We start from the raw sequence: 26,140 nt of genomic DNA on the forward strand, positions 1-26,140 counted from the left end.
TAACTTCTTCTTTCAGAGCCTTTGTTTATGCCTCTGCCTTCAAAGGGCTTCCCTGGTGGCTCAGAGATTAAAGCGTCTGCCTGCAATGCAGGAGACCTGGGTTCGATCCCTGGGTTGGGAAGATCCCCTGGAGAAGGAAATGGCAACCCACTCTAGTATTCTTGCCTAGAGAATCCCATGGACGGAGGAGCTTGGTGGGTTACAGTCCACGGCGTCGCAGAGTCGGACACGACTGAGCAACTTCACTTTCACTGCCTTCAAAAGCCTGTCCCCCTCGGCCCATGGAAATCCTGCTCTTGAGCTACTAGAATGCCATGGCTTTCTTAGAGCTTTGTTTCCTCTTTTCAAATTTGGGTAATTAATGCTTTTCTGTTCATGCCTAGTGCAATTGACCTGCATGTCCCTTATATTTTGTTTTCTTTGGTCGGATTTGAGCTATGGAAAGCTAAGTTCATCCTGGTCCCAACCCCCAGCACAGCATATTATCTTCATTGGTCAATGTAAGCCCCTTTAATATGTTTGGACAGTATCCATAATATGTGCATACCCTCAAAAATACGTCTTGTTGTCTTGCGTGTAGATGCTTCTAATTGACCTATATGTTTTGTTTTGCTAGAAACCTCACTCTCTTTTTCCACCCTAGATTTTTTAATAATCTATCCATGTTGCTGAAATTAAGTCAAATTTATTACTTTTATCTGCTGCATAGTAATCCTTAGGGGATATTCACCACAACATTCTACCTGTCAACACAACTATATTTTCTCAAGAGGGCCACTCCTTGTAGGTAGGCCCGGATGGATCTACGTGAGAATTCTCGAAATAGCGGCTAAAGAATGGGATTACCTAGTCATAGGTGCTTTCTCGGCTTCACCAGACACTTCCAGAATGCTCCCCATCTGTCTGTAGAGTTGCCTTTCTTCTAGTCTGAGGCAATCACCCCCTCTTGTGCGCACTTTTTCTTGGTGAGGATTTAGTCCCTGTTAACCATCCTGGCAAGGGAAGGCACCACTTACGAACTTAAGACCTTATAGGAAAAAAGTGAGTCAGGATCTTAAAGTTGTGATTCTACAAAAATTCTTTGAGATATTTTTATGTCTACTAAAACAATGACTATAAAAAAAACTTGACATTCACTAAGGAGATCATCAAGGATACTTTACAAACTAAAAGCAATAATGGACATTTTCATGAGTGGAAGTGAGAGATCTAAAAGTCTGTCCCAAGAAAAAGTGGTCTAGAAAACATGGTGGCTACAGCTTGATTAGGCCAATTTAATGACCTTGCGTGACTCGAGATCACTCAATCTGAGATTTTTGCTATTGGAGAAACAATCTTCAAAAGTCAATTCATAGATATTAATTTTAGAAGAGTGAAAGTATATTGGTAAAGGAATACCATTAGAAGATAAGTCTCTTGAGAATAGCATGGAAAAAAAATCATGTATAGTTAATACTTTTTGAGAACTTTTTGTGTGCCTAGTACTGTTCTAAACAGCACATAAACATTATCTAATTGAACCCTCATTAATCCTTTGAAATAGATTTTATTTTTATCATCCCCCTTTTGAAGAGGAAAACACTAAGATTTAAAGAATTTAAGTTATTGGGTCAAAGTCATATAATTACTAAATAGTAAAACCAAGATTTGAACCTAGGTTTTTTGTTTTGTTTTTCATTCCAGATTTCAAGTTCATAATTAGTAGAGAAAAAGCCCAGGCTTGGAGCAAGAGAGAGTCAGCTTAAATTCTTGCTTTGTGCATAACTTACTAGTTGTATGATGTTGGGTAAATTATTTGACTTTTCTGAGCCTTGCTCTTCTCATCTGAAAAAAGAAGGCCATGAAATTGTAAGTATAAAAGAGCACACGATGTAGTCTGTAGCAGATGCTCATTAAATGTCGTTTTCCTTATTAACTTGTTCTTTCTAGTTTCTGGCACAGAGTAGATATTTATATGCTTATTAAATGTATATAATAGGCAATTACATTTTTCATATATTACCTGTCTCAACTGGATTCATGTGACAGGGCATAGATCTGAGAGGAGTAGGAAGATGTCTATAAGAGGAAGGGGCCCTAAAAGGATTCCTTTAAAAAGCCAGCTACAAACCTGGTCTATCTTCCCTGAAGACTGTGCTGCCCGTTGCACTTCCCACTTAGAGGCAGTGAGTTACCTGGCTCTCTTCAAGAGATGGAGAAACAAAGACCCAGCGAGCAACAAGCTAGTTTTGCCTACTTCCCCAGATCTCCTGCAGGGAGTATTGTGGGTTCATACATCTAGGAACCAGTGGAAACTCTCCCAGGGAACTGGTGGAAAGGAAGTTAATTAACCTCTGCCTCAGCTTCCTGGTGGGGGACTGGGAATGAAGCTGTCATTCCTCTTGGATTCGTGGCTCGGGCCCCTGTCGGTGGCTGTCAGAGACCCTGAAAGACAGCCCATCTCCCCTCTTCTCCCTGCTGCCCTTGGACTGAGAACAACACTGATCTAAGCAGGCGAGATGGGCATTCCCCTTTGGAAGCAATATCATGCGGCGGTCACTGCCACTTGTTTGTAGGGTTGGAAACTCAGGAGAAACCTCCTCTATGGGGGCTCAGAATCAGTTGCCCGTAGCTAAAGTAATGCGATTTGCAGAGATCTTGAGAGAGTCACTTTAGCTGTGGACACCAAGGAAACTGTTCAGTGTTTTGGATTCTTCGACACCTAGACCATTGTTAGCTCTCCCAAGGGAGGCTCAAGCCATGTGAAATTCAAAGCTGCAGAGAGAGCTGCACTCTTAATGAGATCTTTCAAAGAGAAGAGCTCAAATGGCCCATAAGAATCATAATGTCATGTGGATTTCATGGTCTAGACAGATCTGAAATTGCCCGCTCCTTTTTTTTTTTCTTCTTTAAGGTTTCTCCATAAACCAACAGTCATAAAAATTTTTAACGTTCCTCTGGGAAAGGATTGATTTATTAATAGAAGCTACTGGTTTTCTGCCTTGATGGTCCCCAGGCTTTTCACTCCATGGTTGTGATGACTAACTTTCCCCATCAAGACTCCAGAGCTCTCAGTGGTCAATTTATCAATGCAGGATGAAAATCCATCGTTGCCATCTGGAAACTTGGCTCTTGAGAACTGCTCAGGGTGTTAGGCTAGGAAGATGCCTTTGGGAGAACATTCTTGCATAGAGTAGTAAATCTGCCCACAAAATGCTTTTGAAACTGAGATAGAACCAGGCCCTTGTTCCCCTCCCTCTTCCAACCCACCCAAGGGAGTAGGTTTCTTTCTAGAGCTTTCCAAGAGCCAATCAGCTGGAAATATAACCAGTTCCTGGCAGACCAGGACTGTTGGAGCTTAGCTTGAGTATCCCAGATGTTACTTCATGCCCCAGCTTGTCTAAACAGAAAAATTCACATTAATAAAAATAACTCAGCTTTCCTACTTGCACCAGCTTTCCAGTGCTACTGTAACAAATTACCACAAATCTGGAGACTTAACACAGCACACATTTATTCTGCTTACAGTTCTATAGGATCAATGTCTAAAACATGGATCTCACTGGGCTAAAATCAAGGTTTGAGCAGGGTTGGTTTCTACAGTAAGCTCTAGGGGAGAAATTGTTTCCTTGCTTTCCCTGTTTCCAGAGGCTGTCCTCATCCCTTAGATCCCTGGCCTCATCCCTTGTCTCCTCATCCCTTTCTTCCATCATTCCAACCTCTGCTTCTGCTGTCATTTCTGTTACTCCTCCAACTCTGATTCCTCTTGCATCCCTCTTGTAAGGACCATTGTGATCCTGGTCAGGCCCCAGATTTGGGGCTCTATGTTGCCATGTGGGCCCCATAAAACATTGCTTGTGTTAGGAGTCCTACAAAAGCCTCTCTTAAAAACAGATTTTGCTCTCAATAGAGATACAAAGCCAAATCAGAAGGCCAGGTGGGGTTCAAGTACAGGCATGGTGCCAAAAAGCCCCTATGTTGTGCTAAGTACCATCGTAGGTACTGGGAATTCAGAGATGAAAGACAAGTTCTCCTCCTGAGGCTCCTCCTAAGTCTGTTTTAAATTAGGGAAGCCTTCTCATACTTCAGTGAGCCTAGGAATCACCTGCAGATCTTGCTAAAACAAAAATTCTGATTTAGCAACTCTGAGATGGACCTAGAGATTCTGTATTTCTAATACTTTGAGTGGCAAAGGTGTAGACGAGACTGACCATCAACCCATGCTTCATTATGATAAAGTCTGATAAGTGCTTTGCCACCAAATCCACAAATGTTTTGAGCATGAAGATGCACCTAGCCAAGGCTGGGCGGGGAGGGGATGGGATGGTTTCTAGAGGAAATGACAAGTCTGAATGGAAGTTTTCCAGGCAAAGAACTGGGGGAAAGGATGTAAAAAGAGCAGCACGTACAAATAGAGGGAGACAAGAGAGTTCTAGAACTGCAAGAATTTCAGAATGACAGCAGCAAAAGGCTTAAGAATGGAAAGGTGGCAGGAGATGAGGCTGTTAGGGCGAGCAACATGCATCTGATCATATAGGCCCTTGTGCCCTAGGCTAAGAAGTATGGACTTCATCAAGTAAGTGATGGAGAGAAGATATTTAACCTAAGAGAAAGAAGAACATGTAGGCAGAGAATTATCCCTGTTATTATCCATTCTTGGAAATGTTAGCCTTGTTTTGATTGGCAAATTATAGGGCAATTAAATGAAGGACAGGAAATTTACCTTCCAAAAAACTGGACTTATTTAGAACCCATGAGCTTATCAGGCTAATGCCATATTTGTGGTCAGCTAAGCTCTGTTTTGTGGCAGAGTGGTGGCAGGGGTTGAAATGGTGCTGACACCATTGGCAATAAGCCTGGGTGCATGCACGGGATGGGGAGTGGGGGAGAGCAGGACCTGCTCTGCTGGTTGGTTGAGGGACACTATCTTGATGTTTTGTTTTCACACTGCTTCCTCTCATGGCTTTTCATCTTAGCCTTGCTGGTGGACTAGTCACATATCACCTTTTGAAAGTTGTATAGGTGCCACTTTTGCAGAGTGTACATGGAGCCAGGACTCAGAAAACAGCCCCCATCCCTGGAAGTTGTGGAAACAGGTATGGAGGTAGATGCTAAAAGAAAATTACAGCCTGGAAGGCAAAGATGCCCAAGACGAATAAAATGCCTCTCATTGATTGAACACCTGCTATGTGCCAGGCTTTGCACTAGGAGCTTAAAATACACCATCATGTTTCATTCTTGATGATCTGGAATGGCATTATTATTACTCATCCCCCTTTTTCACTTGAGAAAACTAAGGTTCAGAGAAATAATTCTATTTCCTCAGGCCACATGGCTGAAAAATGTAGGAACTAAGATTTAGACTTAGGACTGACCCCAAAGCTGATTCTACAAAATGACCTGGATCAACAGCAAAAGTCGACTGTAGTTTGGGTAGGTGGTCGGCAAAGAAAGGGTTCAGCATGAAGGAGTAGTGAGGTAGTCCAGGCACAGTGACTGGGAGTCTGCCCATGGACACACGTGAAGCTCCAGGCAGGGAGATGGAGAGGAGGCAGCCTGCACCAGAGAGGTCAGTCTGTTAGCTAGCAGGAGCTCGGCTATAATGCTCCAGTGAGAAAGGCAAGGATGCCGGGGCAGTGCAGAGAAGATGCAGGGGGCCAGAAGTAGGTGGGTAAACAGAAGAGAGGCACAAAGCAGTGGACTGGGGCCGAAATTCGCTTACCAAAGCTGGCTTAAAGCTCAACACTCAGAAAACGAAGGTCATGGCATCCGGTCCCATCACTTCATGGCAAATGGGGAAACAGTGGAAACAGTGGCAGACTTTATTTTTTGGTCTCCAAAATCACTGCAGATGGTGACTGCAGCCATGAAATTAAAAGACGCTTACTCCTTGGAAGGAAAGTTATGACCAACCTAGATAGCATATTCAAAAGCAAAGACATTACTTTGCTAACAAAGGTCCGTCTAGTCAAGGCTATGGTTTTTCCTGTGGTCATGTATGGATGTGAGAGTTGGACTGTGAAGAAGGCTGAGCACCGAAGAATTGATGCTTTTGAACTGTAGTGTTGGAGAAGACTCTTGAGAGTCCCTTGGACTGCAAGGAGATCCAACCAATCCATTCTGAAGGAGATCAGCCCTGGGATTTCTTTGGAAGGAATGATGCTAAAGCTGAAACTCCAGTACTTTGGCCACCTCATGTGAAGAGTTGACTCATTGGAAAAGACTCTGATGCTGGGAGGGATTGGGGGCAGGAGGAGAAGGGGACGACAGAGGATGAGATGGCTGGATGGCATCACTGACTCGATGGACATGAGTCTGAGTGAACTCCAGGAGTTGATGATGGACAGGGAGGCCTGGCGTGCTGCGATTCATGGGGTCGCAAAGAGTCGGACATGACTGAGCGACTGAACTGAACTGAACTGAATGAGGCAGATATATGGGGATGGGTTTCGAGATGAGGCAGAAGCCAAAATTTCAGAACTCGTCAAGGGGCCAGAGGCAGATACAGTAAATGTGTCATAATTGATCATTGGATGTAATTTACTCCATGACTGGGGTTTTCCAGTCACTACCTGCAAGGTAGACCCAGCACCTCGGGTAGGTCTTGGCATACAGCAAGTGCTCAGTACACATTAGATGAATGAAAGCACGAGTGTGGGGATTCACCTTTTTCCATTGAACTTCATTTTCCTGTCAAATCTCTTTTTCCTTCTCTAGCCTGGCTTTCACTCCCTATAAACTTTAGAGCACTTAAGAATCACTTGGGCTGCTATTATAAAATGCAAATTTCCAAGACCCACCTTTGGTAGAACTGAGGTTGAGGCTGAAGAGTTTACAACAAGCACCCCAGAAAATTCAGTTGCAGATGGTTGTAGATGCATGTTTTGCAAACCACTGTTCAGCACCCCTCTGATCCTTCCATCAGGACCACTTGACTTCCTTCACTCCCTCCAGGCCTGCTTGAGCTCTCAGGATCAATCTGGACCCTAGTTATGATGTCTTGAGTCTGTGTGTTCACGTCCATAGGATTCTTTCCATCCTCCATCCTCTGCCCATCAAAAAAGCCATCCATTCTTCAAGGCTCAGAATGAGTGCAGTTCAGTTCAGTTCAGTAGCTCAGTCATGTCTGACTCTTTGCAGCCCCATGGACTGCAGCACGCCAGGCCTCCCTGTCCATCACCAACTCCCAGAGCCCACTCAAACTCATGTCCATTCAGTCAGCGATGCCATCCAACCATCTCATTCTCGGTCATCACCTTTTCCTCCAGTCTTCGATTTTTCCCAGCATCAGGGTCTTTTCCAATGAACTGGCTCTTCACATCAGGTGGCCAAAGTATTGGAGTTTCAGCTTAAACATCAGTCCTTCCAATGACTATTCAGGACTAATTTCCTTTATGGTGGACTGTTGGATCTCCTTGCAGTCCAAGGGACTCTCAAGAGTCTTCTCCAACACAACACTTCAAAAACAACAATTCTTCAGGGCTCAGCTTTCTTTATATTCCAACTCTCACATCCATACGTGACTACTGGAAAAAACCATAGCTTTGACTAGACAGGCCTTTTTTAGGAAAGTAATGTCTTTGCTTTTTAATATGCTGTCTAGGTTGTTCATAACTTTCTTCCAAGGAGCAATTTTCTCTTAATTTCATGGCTGCAGTCACCATCTGCAGTGATTTTGGAGTCCCCAAAAATAAAGTCTGCCACTGTTTCCCCATCTACTTGCCATGAAGTGATGGGGCTGGATGCCATGATCTTAGTTTTCTGAACGTTGAGTTTTAAGCCAACTTTTTCACTCTCCTCTTTCACTTTCATCAAGAGTCTCTTTAGTTCTTCTTTGCTTTCTGCCATAAGTGTGGTGTCATCTCAATATCTGAGATTATTGATATTTTTCCCGGCAATCTTGATTCCAGCTTGTGCTTCTTCCAGCCCAGTGTTTCTCATTATGTACTCTGCATATAAGTTAAATAAGCAGGGTGACAATATACAGCCTTGACATACTCCTTTCCTGATTTGGAACCAGTCTGTTGTTCCATGTCCAGTTCTAACTGTTGCTTCTTGATCTGCATACAGATTTCTCTAGAGGAAGGTCAGGTGGCCTGGTATTCCCATCTCTTGAAGAATTTTCCACAGCATATCCTACATAAATCTGTTTTTGGCAACATTAGCTCTAAGGTTGGGCAACTCTGCAAGATACTAAAGGTATTCCATGAGAAAAGAGCTCCTATTGTCAAATACATTTGGGAAATGATAGTATTAATATTTATGCAAAGTTAAATGACTCCCTTCACTGTAGACATCTCAGAACCTTAAATATACTAACAAATATATGTCTGTAGAGAACACATGGAGACATTTTGCTTCCATTCATGCTCATCTTCCTATTCTCTGAACTTCTTTCTTATATTTATGTTTCATAACATGAAATAGGACACATTTTTATTGCAGTTAATTAAAAAAATGCTTCTTGAAATCAGGAACCAGGTATTATACTCAGTCTTCCCCCCAGCTATCTGAGGACTGAGCACATAATAAGAACTCAATATATGCTCAATGGAGATAAAATTTCTTTTCCCACGTCCCGTTATGAGTCACTAAGTTGGATCTCGATTTTATAGTCAGTCAAACATTGTCTTCTCTCCAAGAAGTGTTTCTTCTAAGTAACTTTTAAAAATAAGACAGTTTAAAAAAGAAAAAAAAAAACAAACATCTGTCTTATCGTCATTCTAGGGAGCACTGAACTATTAAATAGTTTGTATAAAACAATTTTAAAAGTAATTCTTGCCTCTTAAAGAGATATTAGAACATTCAGACAAGTAGAAGATCAGATTATTGCTCAAATATATCAATTGTTAAGATTTTGGTTATTTACTTTAAATTGTTTCCTCACCTTGATACTTATGTACTGACATGAACTTGTTCCTTTTCTCCTGAGTTTCTTTATGTGCCCCCCAGGACAAGGTGACTTAGTGATGCTGGAAGCTTGTCGGGCTGGACTGGCCTTGCCAATGGTCACCAATGGGACTTCCAGTCAGTATCGCTCATGATCCCAGGCTCCGGATGGGTACCTGGAGCTGTTTCAAATGCCAAGAACCTTCCTGCATAGGCTCTCTCTGAAGACAGTTTCTACTGACATGAGCATGTGCTGAAGGTAGCAGGAAGGGCTCATAACCAAAGAGAATAATTCCCGCAAAGACTGTCAGTGTGAGGAAGTCTATGCCCGGGGTGAGCTGAGGTTAGTTCAGGGCAAGGAAGAGAAATGGGAAGGAAAGGTCTCTTGTCCTCAACACATTATGCAATGTTACAAGTGAATGAAGAGAAAGCAGAGTGCTGAACTTCTCGCTTGTCCCCTCTCCTCTATTAAGGAAGAGTATCTTCAAACTGGAGAGAAGCAAACCAATATGACTAAGAGGTTTGTGCATTTCACTTGATGTAGGGAAAGAAAAACAGGTTAATTGAGAAGCAAAAAGGGATGGTGAAAATTATGCCCAAGTCTCTAAGGTTCTGATTGTTAATATTTCTGGAAACATAGGAACTGTGGATGTGATCACTGAACCATGCCAATAATCTCCATGGAATCAAGGGGAGCTGGAAAGATGCCAAAAGAGTCCTTGTTTCTGAGAAGTAGACATACCCAGGCTCCTGAGTATGAAAGGACAAAGGATTTCTGAAATGATCCTTGGCAAAATGTTTGGATTTTTGGAATTTTAAAATGGATGGCTTATAAGCACTTAGAAAGTTAAATAGAGATCACTGGGAGCCAACATAGGTTTAATACAAAGACATACCTAAATCAACCATTTCTTTCTAAAATAATGAGTTTTAAGTAAAACTTACCCATATAACAAGAGGTGACAACTGACATCTATGTGGTGATTAACACTACATATGTGACTCAGCTGATGCTCATATCTTCATAACAAATCTTTGAGTCAGGTACTATTGCTGAATTTGACCCTCATTTAACAGATAATAAAACTTTAAAAATGGAATCTTAGAAAAGTTAAGCAATTTATAGAATCTTACTCAGCTAGTAAATTACAGGATTCAAGAGATTTTCTAACTCCAATGCCAACACTTATTTATTATGTTATACTTTATGTAAATATTGTGTATCTTGATTTCAACCAGGCAATGACCAACTCTTTATTGATATCTTCATGGAAAGTATGGGACATAAAGACTGTAAATATATTGCATTGTGATTAGTTGAACCAATGTAATCAATGGATATTGACATATAGATTGATGTCATTTTAGAAGCAATTCTTTAGTCATGTCCCAAGCACTCTCCTTTGTCCAATTTTGTTCAGTAATTTTAAGCAATAGATAAAAGCATGAAGAACACGTCTATCAGGTAATATTAGCATACTCTGTAATTCAAAGGTACCAAAATGTAATTTTTTCTTCTGTATATTTGAATTCAACTTTTAAGTCCTAGAGCACACAATCTATTGTATTCCATTTTGTGATGCTGTTTTTTCCTAGTCAATTTACATGCTATTATCTCAGTCTTAATCCATTCACTTTGGCATAAAGCACAGTCTTTCAGGACTTCTTTCCCCTCCCTCTCATTTTTTCTTTCTTCCAGAAGACATCTGTGCACAGAGGGAAGCTTTCAGAAATAACAACATGGCCACAGGAGGAGGGCTTTCTGGCCTCTGTGTCCTTTTCCAGTTTCTGTTGGTGGTCAAAGGGTCCCCAACCTGGCCTCTGGACTTGGATCAGCATCTGCTGGTGTCTGACAATCCTACCTGGCTCTCAGCTGTGATGATATCATAGTCTGTGTCTCCTGTAGGTACCCCTGACCACGTCTTTCATTCCCTCTGTCCTCTCAATATCTCACATGCTCTGACCAAGCTGGAGGGAACGGGGAACACTACCTCAGAACCATTGTCCTGATGACATTCCACTGCTCTGAACCACAGGGCAATCTATGAGTGATCACTCTCCAGGAGAGCAAGGCATAAACCTTGTGTGTGCCAAGAGTCTTGCCCCACCTACTCAGGATTTCTAGGACCTCCTTTTTCTTCCAGCTGCCCCCAGACTTTGAGCGTCTAAATTGTGATATTAGGAAACCTGGTAGCAGATTAGGGAAGAGGTGGTCACAATAATTCAGTTCACCTAGATGAAGGTCAGCCATATGGAAAGAAACTTTTCCAACTGAAGGAATCTCCCCCAAGTGATGGAAATATGACTTTAGATACAAGTCTGTCCAACCTGAAAGCTGGTCTTTCAGTGTCATAGGAGTGTGTTGATAGTTCAACCTTGAGGATAATTAAGAAAATATACACAATATACCTATGGCTGATTCTTATTGATGTTTGGCAGAAAAACAACACAATTCTGTAAGGCAATTATCCTTCCAGGTCTCCCACATTTCAGGCAGATTCTTTACTGTCTGAGCCACCAGGGAAGCCCTCAATTAAAAAATAAATACATTTAAAATAAAAAAAAGCTTGAATCACAGATTAAAAAAAATACACAAAATAACTGACATGTAACTAATCCTCAATAAATGGTCATTATTCTGAGCATCCTCCTAGGTATTTGGGCTGACTCAACCAAGTTTCTTTAAGAAACCACTAATCTATCAACTTGCTTAAGAACCTGAGCCAAACACAATTCCCAACACATATCCTAGCATTCCTATTACATCAGAGTCCTAGAAGCATTGGCTGTTGCTCTCTCACAAGTCACTGGATGTTGACATCCTTGAATGTCAGGAGCAGGTCTGGTTGCCAGTACTGAAGAGGTAAAGGCAGGGGTCAGTGTCAGATGCGGTGGGAAAGCTCTGCTAAGTTTACCCTCTGGGCATAAGTCTACTTCTCCTTATCAGTAGTTTGTCATGTTGAATTTGCCATTTTGCCAAAGACAGCAGCAGAAAGGGAGTTTCTGAAGGGTAAGGTGGTAGAAGAATACAGAGACAGGAAACCCACAGCTAGCATTTGTCTCATTAAAATCTGTCAAAGCCAGAGGAACAGAAGGCAGCAAAGAGCTAAAATCAGATGTCACTAGCTCTCAGAGTATGTTGACATGTGGGAGAGCAAACTGTAGTGACAACGTGCCCTTCAGCTGCCGTGGCTCTCGGCTGGTAATAATAAAGCCCTTTGCAGGCTGCAGTGGGGAGGCAGACAGCAGTCTCACGCTCGAGGACAGTTACAGCTGATGGGCTGCAGGACCCTTGCAATGACTTATTGCCTTTAAAGAAACGTTTTGTCTTGGCAAGATCGGCTTAGGAAAACCAGTGTGATTTTATTTGTGGATATAGACTCATCATGATGCGTTCAAATCATCACCTTTTTACCTGTACCTGTAAGACTGAAAATATTTAAGCTTATATTAAAGGAATAAATAGAATCTTATCAATCCAAATTTTTGCATATTGGATGCTATCAATGGTAGAGTAACTCTTAGAATGGATGAAGTAAAATAATGGCTTGCTTAAAGGTAGTGTGATAGAGTGGGAAAAGCAGGGACTCTGGAGGCCTACAGATAGGGGTTCAAATTCTGGCTCTCCACTTACTGAGGATGTCTGCTTGGGCAATATATGTAATTTCTTTGTAACTCAGCTTCCCTCATCTTCAAAGGAGGGGTGCTTATTTCTTGCTTTTAGAGTTATTCTGAGTATTTGTTGAAATCACACATCGTATACCATATATGGCATAATGCGTGCATGCTTGGTGGTATCCAACTCTTTGCAACCCCATGGACTGTAGCCTGCCAGGCTCCTCTGCCCACATGATTTTCAGGCAAGAATAGTGGAGTGGGTTGCCATGTACTCCTTCAGGGGATTGTCCCAGCTCAGGGATCAAACTTGTGTCTCCTGCATGGGCAGGCAGATTCTTCACCACTGACGTACCTGGGAAGCCCATATGGCATAATAGGCACTCAATAAATACTAGTTTTCTTGTCTTGCATATTTTACTTTTATTTTAGAATATATTTAATTAATTTATTATTCACTTGAGCTACTACAGGTTAGAATTTGGTTCCCCAGCCTTACGTTGTAGGTTCCAAACACACCACACACTTCCTCTCAAGACTTGATCAGATTGCATAACCAGCGTTGACACCTCTTCCTGAAGTCCTGCTCCTCAGGAAAAAGGGTCATTTGTACCTCTTTATCTGCTCTGATCTGAGTCTTTAGAGTAGGTATTGTTCTGTTGCTTCAGAGAAGACAAAGTAGCTCCTTGGGGAGAAATAATTTATAGAAAGGAAATGAATATTTCCTTCTAAAGATGGTGAGCAGAGAAATAGGTGAAGTAAATACAGTACCAGCAGAACTTTTGGTGACTATTTTAGAAGCCAGGAAATAAAGTTTGATAAGGTATTTTTTTAAGTTTATATAAAAAGTCTTATGAAAATATAGAACAAATACACACATATATTTGACGAAAGGCCCATATTATGAAGAATAAGTGAAAAAACTAAAGCACTTCAAAGAAATGAGTAAAAATAAATACCAGTTCGTCTAATATTTTCTATGGAGACATACAGTCGAAATAACTAGGCTCAAAACTATAAATTTTTGTGAATCAATGAATTTTTTAAGTAGTAATTTTATTTCTTTCAAGTGACTATACATTTTTCTTTGTTCTCTGGAGCTACTGCATGAAATTCTTTTAGCACCAAAAGTTGGAATTCTGGGCCCTTAGAGCAAAAATATCAAAATGATTCCTTTTCCCCTTGATAAATATGATTTATTGTTGCCACATGCAATAACCAGATCAAACTAGTAGAGGCAAAAACATTTAAAACCCAGGTCAAATTGCGTAAACAAGAAAGGGAATGTAAGGTTGATGGGAGGTCTCTCGGGAGTGACAGAGGAGAGGAACAGGCAGGCTATGGCAGGGCAGACCTGCCCCTTGGCCTTGGGGGCCACCGTAGCTCAAGATGTAGACGATCCCTGGCTGTTCTCCGTCCCCAATGTTTCTCTGTTTACTCGCTGCCTTGTTTCTCACTTACTTTGTGTCCGCCAAAGGATGGGAAATACGGCTGCTCCAGCCCTTTGGAGCCTCATAGCCCATAGCTCCCACCACTGAATGGGGATCTCTATGCCCCTCCAGGTCTAGCTGAAGAAATTCAGAAGGGCGATTCTGATTGGACAGCTTGAGTCACCAGCCCTACCCATTCTGACCCTGCTGCTGCTAAGTCGCTTCAGTCGTGTCCGACTCTCTGCGCCCCCATAGACGGCAACCCACCAGGCTCCCCCGTCCCTGGGATTCTCAAGGCAAGAACACTGGAGTGGGTTGCCATTTCCTTCTCCAATTAGGCTCAGGCAATTGTGATGAGACCAAGAAATTCAACAGCAACTCCTACATGGATGATAATGGTTCTGGGCAGGAGGACTCACAAATTTATGGTCTAGATAGCAATAGTTCCTTCTAAGTGTCATACTCCTTACATGAATTATAATTTTGCTTCTTTTCTGAGTATCCGATTGTTGGGTGCTTGAAGGTACAGTACAGTAGAGCAAATCTACCTGTGTTTGAACCTTAGCTCTTTGACATACCAGGGGTGTGACCTTGAGCAAGTTGCTAATCTCGGTCCTCAGTTTTCCTATTTACAAAATGGGGATAATGATAGTCCCTACTTCATGAGGTTTAGGCGAGTATTATATGAGTTAATGCATCTAATGTACTCTTAGAGGAGTGCCTAGCACACAGTGTTAGTTGCTCGGTCATGTCTAATGCTTTGCAACCGCATGGACTGTAGCCCGACAGGCTCCTCTGTCCTTGGGATTTTCCAGGCAAGAATACTGGAGTGGGTTGCCATTTCCTTCTCCAGGAGATCTTCCCAACCCAGGGATTGAACTCCGTGTTGTAGGCGGATTCTTTACTGTCTGAGCCACCAGGGAAACCCACCAAGTACATACCAAGTGTTGATAAATAATTGCTACTATTAAAGCACACAAGGGGAAAAAAACACATGAGGAACAATAAATAGTAGGGAAATTCTCTCTACTTTTCCCTGCTTCACCATCCTCCCCACTCACCTCCCACTGTAAGTAACTATTAAAAGTTTACTGTATACTTTCCAGAACTTTAAGTGTTACATTATTAAGTGTGTATTTACAGATTTTGCAACTTGGTTTTTCATCTTTCAATTTCAGTATGTTATAGATCAAGACTAGCCATTTTCTCAAACTAGTGAGAGAAGAATAGGCATGGAGATGGATGTTTATATTCAAAATAGACCTAAGAGTCATAGTCATCAATATCAACTAACTCTCTCCTTTGTATCCCTGGCTGAATTCCTGGAAATAAAATTTATGCATGTCCAACAGTGTCTATGGCTGGCATTTTTCATCTGCAAGATAGTACACTGTGTTCCCAAGACATTGCTGTTTCCAGATCCTTCCAGAGTTTATTTCTAGTGGGGGAGATTACACAAACTTATTTTAATGACTATGTTCTTGCAAGAGCTTTCTTACTACTCTCCCAAACCTTTGCTGACCTCTCTTTTTATACTTGAAATTTCAGTTAGAATGGTCTCTGATTGATCCTCAGGCTCTTGGTTCTTTCTCTGTGGTTTGATTTACCATCTGACTCATCTAACTAAAATTGCAACTAGAAGTTTGTAAATCATAAATCACTTAACTTTAACTTAAAATTAATTAAATCAGAAGACATCACTTTACTCAGAAAAATGGCTTATTTGGGGAAGAATAGAAGGCTCGTTGGAGGCTTCCCTGGTGGCCCAGATGATAAAGAATTTGCCTGCAATAAGGAGACCCAGGTTCGATCCTGTGTAGGAATGATCCCGTGGAGAAGGGAATGGCTACTCACTCCAGTATTCTTGTCTGGAGAATTGATGAACAGAAGAGCCTGGTGGGCTACAGTCCATGGGACTGCCAAGAGTCAGACACAACTGAGTGAGTAACACAGAAGGCTCCTTACTCCATTTTTAAGCTGCTTATTTGATCACCTGACCCACCTGAGCTTCACTGAGGCTTTACTCTAGAAGGAAAAGATTTTACTGAAGTGCCTTTAAGGTAAGAACAAAAATGTCCCTAGTGCCACGTTGCTTCATGGAAGCATGCAACTTGTCAAGTCCTCTCAGCTTTTCATGCTCAATGGGCCCTCACTTTCTGCCCTTCCACATCCTCCATGTCCTCCTAACTCAGATCAAATCCCCTTTAGGATGCTTTATAATGTTGTGTAGCCATCACTCTGCATGTAAGTTAAATAAGCAGGGTGACAATATGCAGCCTTAACATACTCCTTTCCCAATTTGGAACCAGTTTGTCGTTCCATGTCCAGTTCTAACTGTTGCTTCTTGACCTGCATACAGATTTCTCAGGAGGGAGGTCAGGTAGTCTGGTATTCCTATCTCTTTAAGAATTTTCCACAGTTAGTTGTGATCCACACAATTAAAGGCTTTGGCGTAGTCAATAAAGCAGTTCAGTTCAGTCGCTCAGTCGTGTCCAACTCTTTATGACCCCATGGACTGCAGAATGCCAGGCTTCCCTGTCCATCACCAACTCCCGGAGTTCACTGAAACTTATGTCCATTGAGTCAGTGATGCCATCCAACCATTTCATTCTCTGTCATCCCCTTCTCCTCCAGCCTTCAAACTTTCCCAGCATCAGGGTCTTTTCCAATGAACTGGCTCTTTGCATCGGGTGGCCAAAGTACTGGAGTTTCAGCTTCAGCATCAGTCCTTCCAATGAATATTCAGGACTGATTTCCTTTATGATGGACTGGTTGGATCTCCTTGGAGTCCAGGGGACTCTCAAGAGTCTTCTCCAACACCACAGTTCAAAAGCATCAATTCTTCGGTGCTCAGCTTTATTTATGGTCCAACTCTCACATCCATACATGACTACTGGAAAAACCATAGCTTTGACTAGACGGGCCTTTGTTGACAAAGTAATGCCTCTGCTTTTTAATATACTGTCTGGGTTATTCATAGCTTTCCTTCCAAGGAACAAGTGTCTTTTAATTTCATGGCTGCAATCACCATCTGCAGTGATTCTGGAGCCCAAAAAATAAAGTCTGCCACTGTTTCTACTGTTTCCCCATCTATTTGCCATGAAGTGATGGGGCTGGATACCATGATCTTAGTTTTCTGAACATTGAGTTTTAAGCCAACTTTTTTACTTTCCTCTTTCATCAAGAGTCTCTTTAGTTCTTCTCCACTTTCCGCCATAAGGGTGGGGTCATCTGCGTATCTGAGGTTATTGATATTTCTCCTGGCAATCTTGATTCCAGCTTGTGCTTCTTCCAGCCCAGTAGATGTTTTTCTGGAACTCTCTTGTTTTTTCGATGATACAACAGATGTTGGAAATTTGATCTCTGTGAAATACCAGGCTAGATGAAGCACAAGCTGGAATCAAGATTGCCAGGAAAAATATCAGTAACCTCAGATATAACCAAAATCTGGACAGGGAGGCCTGGCATGCTGCGGTTCATGGGGTCACAAAGAGTTAGACACCACTGAGCGACTGAACTGAACTGATAACCAAAATACAGTTCTCAAATTCAGGAAGATTGACACTCATACAGTGCTTTATTCTATTGAACATATGCCAATTTTGTTCCAGTACTGTCCTTCATAATGTTTTTTTCTCCTCCAGTCTGGAATCTCATATGTGGTTTATAAATATATATTGCTTATTCTTTTATTCTCTGGCTTGCCTATATTAAATAGATATCTGTTGACATCAACCTCTTACCTATACAGTAATAAATTGATCTTATTTGACTTTACCATTTCTCGTTCCTTTTTCATTTTCCTTTTTTTTTTTTTGGTGGGAGGTGGTTAATATTCTTTATACTTTGTCAGAATACAAGATGTTTAAATATTATTTTTCAACCCATGTCCCTACCATTTACTTTAGTTCTAACTCTACAATGAAATACATGCTTCATCAGTACTTTTCCAAAGTTTTTCATTTAAAGAATAGTTTGTTCTTCAGTACTTCCAAGAGAGTAAAAGTTGGTTTTGGGGGCTCGGGTGAAAATTTCTTAGATATATAATCTTGAAAAAAAACAAAAGAAAACAATGGTACATAAACAGATATACAGTGTATGTGAGATGTTAACATTTCATGATTGTGGGTGTGTGTGTGCAGGCATAACTTAAAAGACTCCTTTGGGGGCAATAATGGGAAAATAAAAAGTTAAGAAACATTGCTCTAGTAGATTCTTTAGAAATGACTCATGTGTATATTTCCTGAGTTACTGATGTTCAAAAAATTTTTCTATAATTTTTACTTGAAGCAAACCTTGGATAGGCATAAAATTCTTGACTTGCACTTCCTCCTCAGAATTTCTTGAAAATTCAGCTTCACTATGGATGTATTTTTAAAATAGATCTTGTAAACTCTGCTATCAGATTAAGGACTTTTTGGTCCTTATAGGTAATTTGTTCATTTGCCTGAAGTTCCTGGTGATTTTTTTCTTTGTTTTTTAAAGTTTAGGTCTAGTGGTTGGTCAGAATAGTTCTATCTCAATTTTTCCCAACATAAGGTAGGCCTTTGCAACATATAGAGTCAAATGCTCTTTTATTTCTGGAACATTTTACTTGGTTATAGTTTAAATATTCACTTCCATGATACAGCATTTTTTCCAGTATTTTTCCTTAACATATACTTGATGTATATTATATGTTACAGTTGTACAGTATATTGATTTACAGTTTTAAAGGTTATACTCCATTTATAATTATTACCAAATATTGGCTATTTTCCCTGTATTTTACAGTATATATTAATCCTCTGCCCCTATATTGCCGCTCCCCTCTTCAATCTGACCTCTCCCCACTGGTAATCACTAGTTTGTTTTCCATATCTGTGAATCTGCTTGTTTTGTTATATTCACTAGGTTTTTTTATTTTTCCTTTTTTTGTATTTTTTAGATTTCACAAACAAGCAATATCATACAGTATTTGTCTTTCTCTGTCTGATTCATTTCACTTGGAGGGCATAATGCCCTCCCAGACCACCCAGCTGCAAATGACAAAATTTCATTCTTTTTTATGTCTGAGTAGTATCCCATTGGAGAAGGCAATGGCACCCCACTCCAGTACTCTTGCCTGGAAAATCCCATGGATGGAGGAGCCTGCTAGGCTGCAGTCCATGGGGTCGCTAAGAGTCGGACATGACTGAGTGACTTCTCTTTCACTTTTCTCTTTCATGCATTGGAGAAGGAAATGGCAACCCACTCCAGTATTCTTGCCTGGAGAATCCCAGGGACGGCAGAGCCTGGTGGGCTGCCGTCTATGGGGTCGCACAGAAGCGGACACAACTGAAGCGACTTAGCATAGTATCCCATTGTGTGTGTGTTGTGTGTGTGTATTCACATTTTCTTTATCCATTAATCTGTTGATGGACACAAGTTGCTTTCATAACTTGGCAATTGTAAATAACGCTAAGAACATTGAGGTGCATGTGTCTTTTTGAGTTAATATTTTTGGTTTTATCAGATGTGAATCCAGGAGTAGAATTGCTGGCTCATATGGTAGTTCTGTTTTAAGTTTTGGAGAAACCTCCATGGTGTTTTCCACAGTGGCTGCACCAGTTAACATCCCCATTAACCATGTGCAAATGTGCCGTAATTTTGTTTTCCAGTTACATATATGTTGGACATTTGTTGCCTTCTTTACTCTTGTCATTGTTCCCTCTTTTCTCATTTTCATTCTCTTACTTGTTTCCCGAACTTTTCTAAATATCTTTTATTAAATTTTCATTTAAATCTGGTCTCCCTTGTGCAACTAGTAATTTATTCAGTGTTTCATAATTGTTTTTTTCTTAAATTTCTTTCCTGAGTTCCAGCAATTCACTATTTTCAGTTTTTAAATTTCTGATTCTAGGCATTAAAACATCTCCCTAAATGATTGCTCAAGGATTTTTCATTTACTTTGAGGGTTATTATTTTTTCTTCCTATGTTTCATGGGACAGAATTTTCAACCGAGAGTCAGTTTTTGTTTTCTTATGTTATCCTTGGAGGATCTTTGCATTAATCTGGATTGCTCTTTAGATTTCATTTCTAGGTATTTTGTGGTCATGTTTTCTAGTTTCAAAAGTGCCCTCCTTAGTATCATGTAGTGAAATTTCTGTAAGGTATGATGCTGATGGTGGTAAGGGTAGGAAGAATGATTACAGTATCTTATTTACCTAATTTCTGTAGAATATTAATTTTTATTTCTCCTTTCTATTTCTTTTTCTTCATTGTTACATCTCCAAAGGTCACCTTATTTTCTATATTTATCTGATTCTCCCTTCGAAGCAATACTTCTCTGAAGTTGCCCTCCCCAACATCTTTTACTTTCAAGTCCCTTTCACGTAGTTGTGAAATATCAAGACACATCTTTTAGCAATTAATGATAATTTTATCTTTTTGAGAGTGATTGTTTTTCTGTCTTTCATCCCAGGTACTCTACTCTCTTCACCCCTTCTCATGGAGTCTCTCAAGCCACCTCATTCTATTCTCTGCATTCATAAATACATAGTGAAAGTGGAGCTCCGAGGAAATTTGAAAATTGGTGTTATTTTTTATGGGTAATTTGAAGTGTGTAGCATTTTCAGATAATGATAAATGTAGATTATGTGAAGTTTTATTTATTCCCTCTTGTTGATCTTATAGTTTTGTATGGAGATTTGATCCCACTGGTAATAATTCTCCTGAATAGAAAATATTTTCAGTTTAACAGTTATTTTCTATTTTTCCTAGGTCTTGACCCTAGTTATTTATCAAAATAATGAGGACTTAGTTGATGACCAACAAATGAATTGATCTAAGAAAATTATAATAATGTTTTAAAATCATTTTTATTGTCTGATTGCTTTGGATACAAGTGATAGTGGCTTTAACAGACACCCTAGTCTCAGAACCAGTCACTTCTCATGACAGCTGCTCTTAGATGGAAAAGCAATTTCGATTTTGATGAATCAAAACATTTCCCTCCTTTACCTTGGTCTTGGATCTTAGTGCTGTTGACTTCGGGAACTGTTGGTTGATATGCTGCAATGCTGAACAATAGTTACCTTTAAAAAGAAATACTTTTCTTGTTATGAGTACTAAGAGAATAGTACAAGGGTGCAAGACTTTAACACACAGGTAAACTCTGGACATTGGTGGAGCAATTAGTAGATAGAAGAGCAAAGGCAGGATTCAATATGAACAGGAAAGGGAAAGAAAACTATATGATGTCACTGTCTAGCAAAAGGAAGTTTCCTTTCTTCTGAATTACTGGATAGAATTCAGCAACATATGTGCCTTGAGTGGAGTACTGATGAGTGAAAGATCTCTTATGGTCTATGGCTTCCAAGAAGACAGTAATAGAGAGATCATAAAGAGGAGCCAGAAGAGAAGTGGGATTGGCTCTAGTGGACTAGAGAGATAAGGACTTCACCGAAAAGGAGCTGAAGGGAATTCTCCTGGGTCATTTCATAGATTCATTGTGTGATATAGAGTCTTGGGAAGCTGTGTGGTTAAGAGAGGCTTAACAGAATCAGATGCTTTCCAAGGCCTTTTGTGTCTTCTCTGGTGAAGGTTTATGGTGTCAAGGTTTGTGAGATAAATTTGGTTTGCTTAATTAGGTCATCTAGAAATACTTAGGGTCTCTGCATTTTGCCCAAGTAATGTTTGACATGGGTATCATACAATATTTTCTGTTAATTACATTTCACAACATAACACTGTGGTAAGAGTTCTTGTATTTTATAAAATCTCAGGAGTAATGAAGAGAGAGGATGTGCCATGCAGCAATATTTCATAAGCTAATTACCTTAGGGAATTCAGGAATGTTTGTGCAGATGAATGCACTATACAGGTAATAAGCTCTTTTAAAAGATGAAGTGCTCTAATTACAAAGCAATTATTATAATGCATGACAATTTTAAATTGCTCTTCTTATTTTGTGTTGCATTTAGTTTTTATTTGAAAGTAAAACAAAACAGATAAAAATTTGTCGCCCATTTTTAGTTTCACTGTTTAATTATTCTTAACCCCTTCCAGACAGACAGCTTTTGATTTCAAATAATATTCAGAAATCATTTTTATTTGTTTAAAAATTAAATTGTTGTGAATGTATATTCACCTTTGGTGTTTGAAATTATGTTCATGGTATCTGAGTAAGTTAATAGAAACTACTTTAATATGCACTATATTTTTGCCTAACTTCTATTTTTGCTTAGTTTTCTTTCAGTGCTTGATGAATAAATGTTCATCATTTATTGTGGGATTTCAAAAGTTTTTGTGAAATATTGCTTTCAAACTTTGCAGAAAAAAAGGTAAACAGTCGTAGAAACCACATATTCTTGGCTTTTGGGGGTTTTGTTGTTGTTATCACAATTCCTGTAATAGCATCTGAAACCAAAAAGGAAAGTCCACAAAAATCCAAAGGACAAGAAATAAACACTGTTTTTTGTAATTGTGAGATTATCTTATTCTGTAATTTCAGCCAAGGAACAAATATTTTGGAAAGAGCAAGGAGAAAAATAAAATAAAATAGAGGCGAGTATTAGGAGTGTTTGCTGTGTGTGTGTGTGTGTGTGCACGCGCGCGTGTGTATGTGGTGGGGGCATAGTATGGAGTCCAAGTACTTTTATTTTAAGAAATATCTGCTAAAGTAACCCCATTGAATCACTTGCTGAAATAGCAAATCTTCTGCAGGAATAGAGAACTTGAAAGTAAATTAACAGAAGGAACGTGTTTTATTTTACAAACAGTAGTTGTAATGCCTACTGTTGATTCTCTATACAACAGCTAACTGCTACCCTGTTTTTTTCCTGCAGGTAGAGACCACAGCCCACATCAGAAATGGAAAATGCAGATACTTGCTTTCCTACCTTTCTTGATGGAGGTGGCCATTTACCCAGTGGTGACCATTGAATATACAGAGGAGTTTGTTGGGGGAATTTCTGTGAAATACCTTTCTCTCTTATAAAGATGGAGAGACATATGGGGAGAAATCCTTTGCTACTCTGGCTTTCCTTGCCCACCTCCATTATGGCTCTTTCCTACTTTCTAGGAGGTTGTACAGGGCTTCCCTGGTGGCTCAGATGGGAAAGAATCTGCCTGCAATGCAGGAGACCTGGGTTCAATCTCCGGTTCAGGAAGATCCCCTGGAGAAGGGAGTGGCTACCCACTCCAGTATTCTTGCCTGGAGAATTCCATGAACAGAGGAGCCTGGTGGGCTATAGTCCATGAGGTCTGCAAAGAGTCAGAGATTGTATAAGGATATGATATTTGGAATGGTCACAGTCATATTGCAGCTATGCAGGGAGTCATGGCACTCAGGAGGTGGCAGAGAGAAACCTACCTGTAAGAGTCTGGATCTTTGATGTTATTGAGTCATTAACCTTGAGATACTTTACCTCTGCTGCTGCTGCTGCTAAGTCGCTTCAGTCGTGTCCGACTCTGTGCGACCCCATAGACGGCAGCCCACCAGGCCCCGCCGTCCCTGGGATTTTCCAAGCAAGAGTACTGGAGTGGGGTGCCATTGCCTTCTCTGACTAGGCTTCTGTTATTCAAATCACTTTTAGTGACACATTCTATTACATACAGCCAAACACATTTTGATTAAGTAGGGTATCCAATTTTTCACATTAAACAACACTAACTTGGCAAAAACGTTAACATGATTTTAGCTGCATCATAGGTAACTTTGTTATCTAACAGAACTATAGGATCACAACTCTTTTGTTCTGGGCTGAAGACGTGTGAATTTCTCTACAATCATCCTAATTCCAGGATCCTGTTCCCAACACCCCTTCTCTGCTGCATTCCTTTCATCCTCAGTGTAAAGTTTTTAATCATTTCTAATTTGTTTTTCACCTACCCTGGATTCTCTTCTCCTTTGCCATCTCTTCCACCAACATGAAGTACTCCATAGGAACTGGAGTTCTCTGCCTAAAAACACACTGTGCTCTCTGTATTTAGTATAACTTCCTGACTTACCACTTTCCAATGTGCTCATTTTCTGCTTAGGCATCACATAGTTTGATTTCCTCATTTTAATATGCACACAGAACTGTTTTAGGATCTAAAATTTCAGATAGGTGGGATTGTGTGTGTTTTCCCTAATGTGTTACAGCATTTGGTATATAGAGTAACCATATACACTGGAGCAAATCAAGCACGTGGAATGGAATAGCCACACTTAGAACTCTCCCCTAAAACCTGGAGGGTAGGTTTGCATGGTTTATGTCTAACAACCTGCAAACGGCTGCTTAATAAACTAGTCTACTGATCACTCTTTGTTTGTTGATTCTTCACTCTTTCCTTTCTGGTCAAAAATATTTATTAAAATGTTTAATATATGCTTACATAGGAAATTTGGAAACTGCAGACAAAGAGGGAAAACCAGAAACCAGCCAACTCCCTACAATCTGAAATGATGTTCACCTTTTGGTGTTTTGCTTTCCAATAATTTTTTTTTTCTTCATATAGATTCCAGTGGGATTTTGCTTGTTGGTTTGTTTGCAGCCATTGGCCAGGCAAAATGAAGGTGTTAGGAGAATCTGAAGGGATGTCTGTTATTAGGAAAGACTCCCTGAAAATTTCTCCTGAGTCCCTATTCATCACAGACGAGTAAGTATTATAGTATGATTGCTTATTATATCCAAGATATCCTTTAGTTCTCAAAATTTAACAAAATTACTAAGCAATGTTATGATTCATAATTTAAGGATGAGGTGCCTAGGTCAGGGAAATTAAGGCATCTGCCTGAGGGGTAAAGCAGCTTGCTAAGTCCTAAAGCTGGGAATGAAGCCGTGTCTGACTTGACTTCCAGGCAGGTGTTCTTTTTTTACCCCGCTACCAAACATCAGAAACAGCAGGCAGTTGTTTGTTGTTTGGTTCCAATTCTTTTATTTTGTAAAGCAGGAGGCGACCAAGCAGAATGCTTTAGAAACGAGTACTCTTGTTCGCTCTTTCTGGGTTCTTGTTAAGCTCTTTTGGCTAGTCTTTGTTCTCTTTTGGCCCCTTTCTACCATATCATCCATGTGTGTTTGTTGAGCCCTGATTCAAATGAGCAGGGCCAAGGATAATACTTGGCACCATACCAATCACTCCAAATGGTGGACACCAACCATTGCTGAGGTTCTAAATTCTAAGAGGCACATTCCTTGATGAAAGATAGTCTCTGATTTAAGTTTCCCCAACTCAGGTGCCACCTCAAACAGCAAGACCATGCTTGGCATTCCATCCACCTTTTAAAGAGGGTGAATTTTTCAGGGCAGAGCAAAGAGGGGAGATTCTAGAGCCTAAAGCTGACAGAGGACAGCCAAGATCAGTTTCGTTTGGTGTGTGTTTGTTTTCTTAAGCCCGAACTGTAGTCAAAACTGGACACAGCTGTCCTTTCTCAAGGAGATTTCACTCCCAGACTGAGTGTTTGGATTTCAGCTCATTGTTTAATAGTTCTAGAATTCAAATGGTCACCTTGAGGCAGGAAGGTTAGCACTCCATTAAGATGGATGGGGAAGGTTCACACCTCTCACTTTTATTTTATTTCTTTGCTTTTCTTTCCATTTGCCTGCAAACTCAGCAAAGCTGAAGCCCATTCACTACACAGGCTGTTTTCATACCCACTGGGCTGAAAAGTTGATTTACAGAAGAACTTGGATTTTCCAGGGAAAGGAAAAATCCACAGAGGGTTTTAAAATCTGCAAAATACGACAGGATTATCAGAGGAATAAGAAATCTTATGCTAGATCCTTTGGTTCTTAAATCAATCCCCAATGAGGGTTTAAAGCCCATGCGCTTCTTGGATGGTTCTTCTGGACCTTCCTATAAATGTTCTTCATATAATATCTGCTAAGAGGGAGAGCTAAAACCCGCAGCATTAATGTGAAGTGCTGCTCAGTGCATTTTTGTTCCGTTAGCTTTTGCAGATGTTGATGGAAAGGCAAAGGAAGGGAGTTAACGTTTGCTGAGAGCCCATTGTGTGAAAGTGCCCAGAGCACCTTCTCTCTGATGGAGAAACATAACATGATTTCCTCTCATACAAGTCAGTCTCTGAGAAGGGTTGTAGTAGAGATTCATGCAACAGAACCATGGAGAAAGGGACAAGTTCATTCTGATTGGAGCAATTTAGAAAAGCTCCTCAGAGGTCAGATTCAAAACCAATTTGGAATCTGGCAGGAAAAGCTTGACTGCGTGGAGGAGTCCATTTAGTAAAGAACTGGAGCTGAAGCAGAAGTATGTATTATCG

At 40.4% G+C, this 26,140-nt stretch overlaps 1 long non-coding RNA gene across 1 annotated transcript; it reads left to right on the plus strand.

The window, feature by feature from the left end:
- Nucleotides 1-1,397: 1,397 nt before the first annotated feature.
- Nucleotides 1,398-12,688, plus strand: LOC123332792. Its single transcript, XR_006549827.2, has 3 exons — nucleotides 1,398-1,848; nucleotides 8,912-9,388; nucleotides 9,509-12,688. It is a non-coding gene; the product is annotated as an uncharacterized LOC123332792 (long non-coding RNA).
- The last annotated feature ends 13,452 nt before the right edge of the window (nucleotides 12,689-26,140 follow it).

This window comes from Bubalus bubalis, chromosome 3 (assembly GCF_019923935.1).
Source record: "Bubalus bubalis isolate 160015118507 breed Murrah chromosome 3, NDDB_SH_1, whole genome shotgun sequence".
NCBI lineage: Eukaryota > Metazoa > Chordata > Mammalia > Artiodactyla > Bovidae > Bubalus > Bubalus bubalis.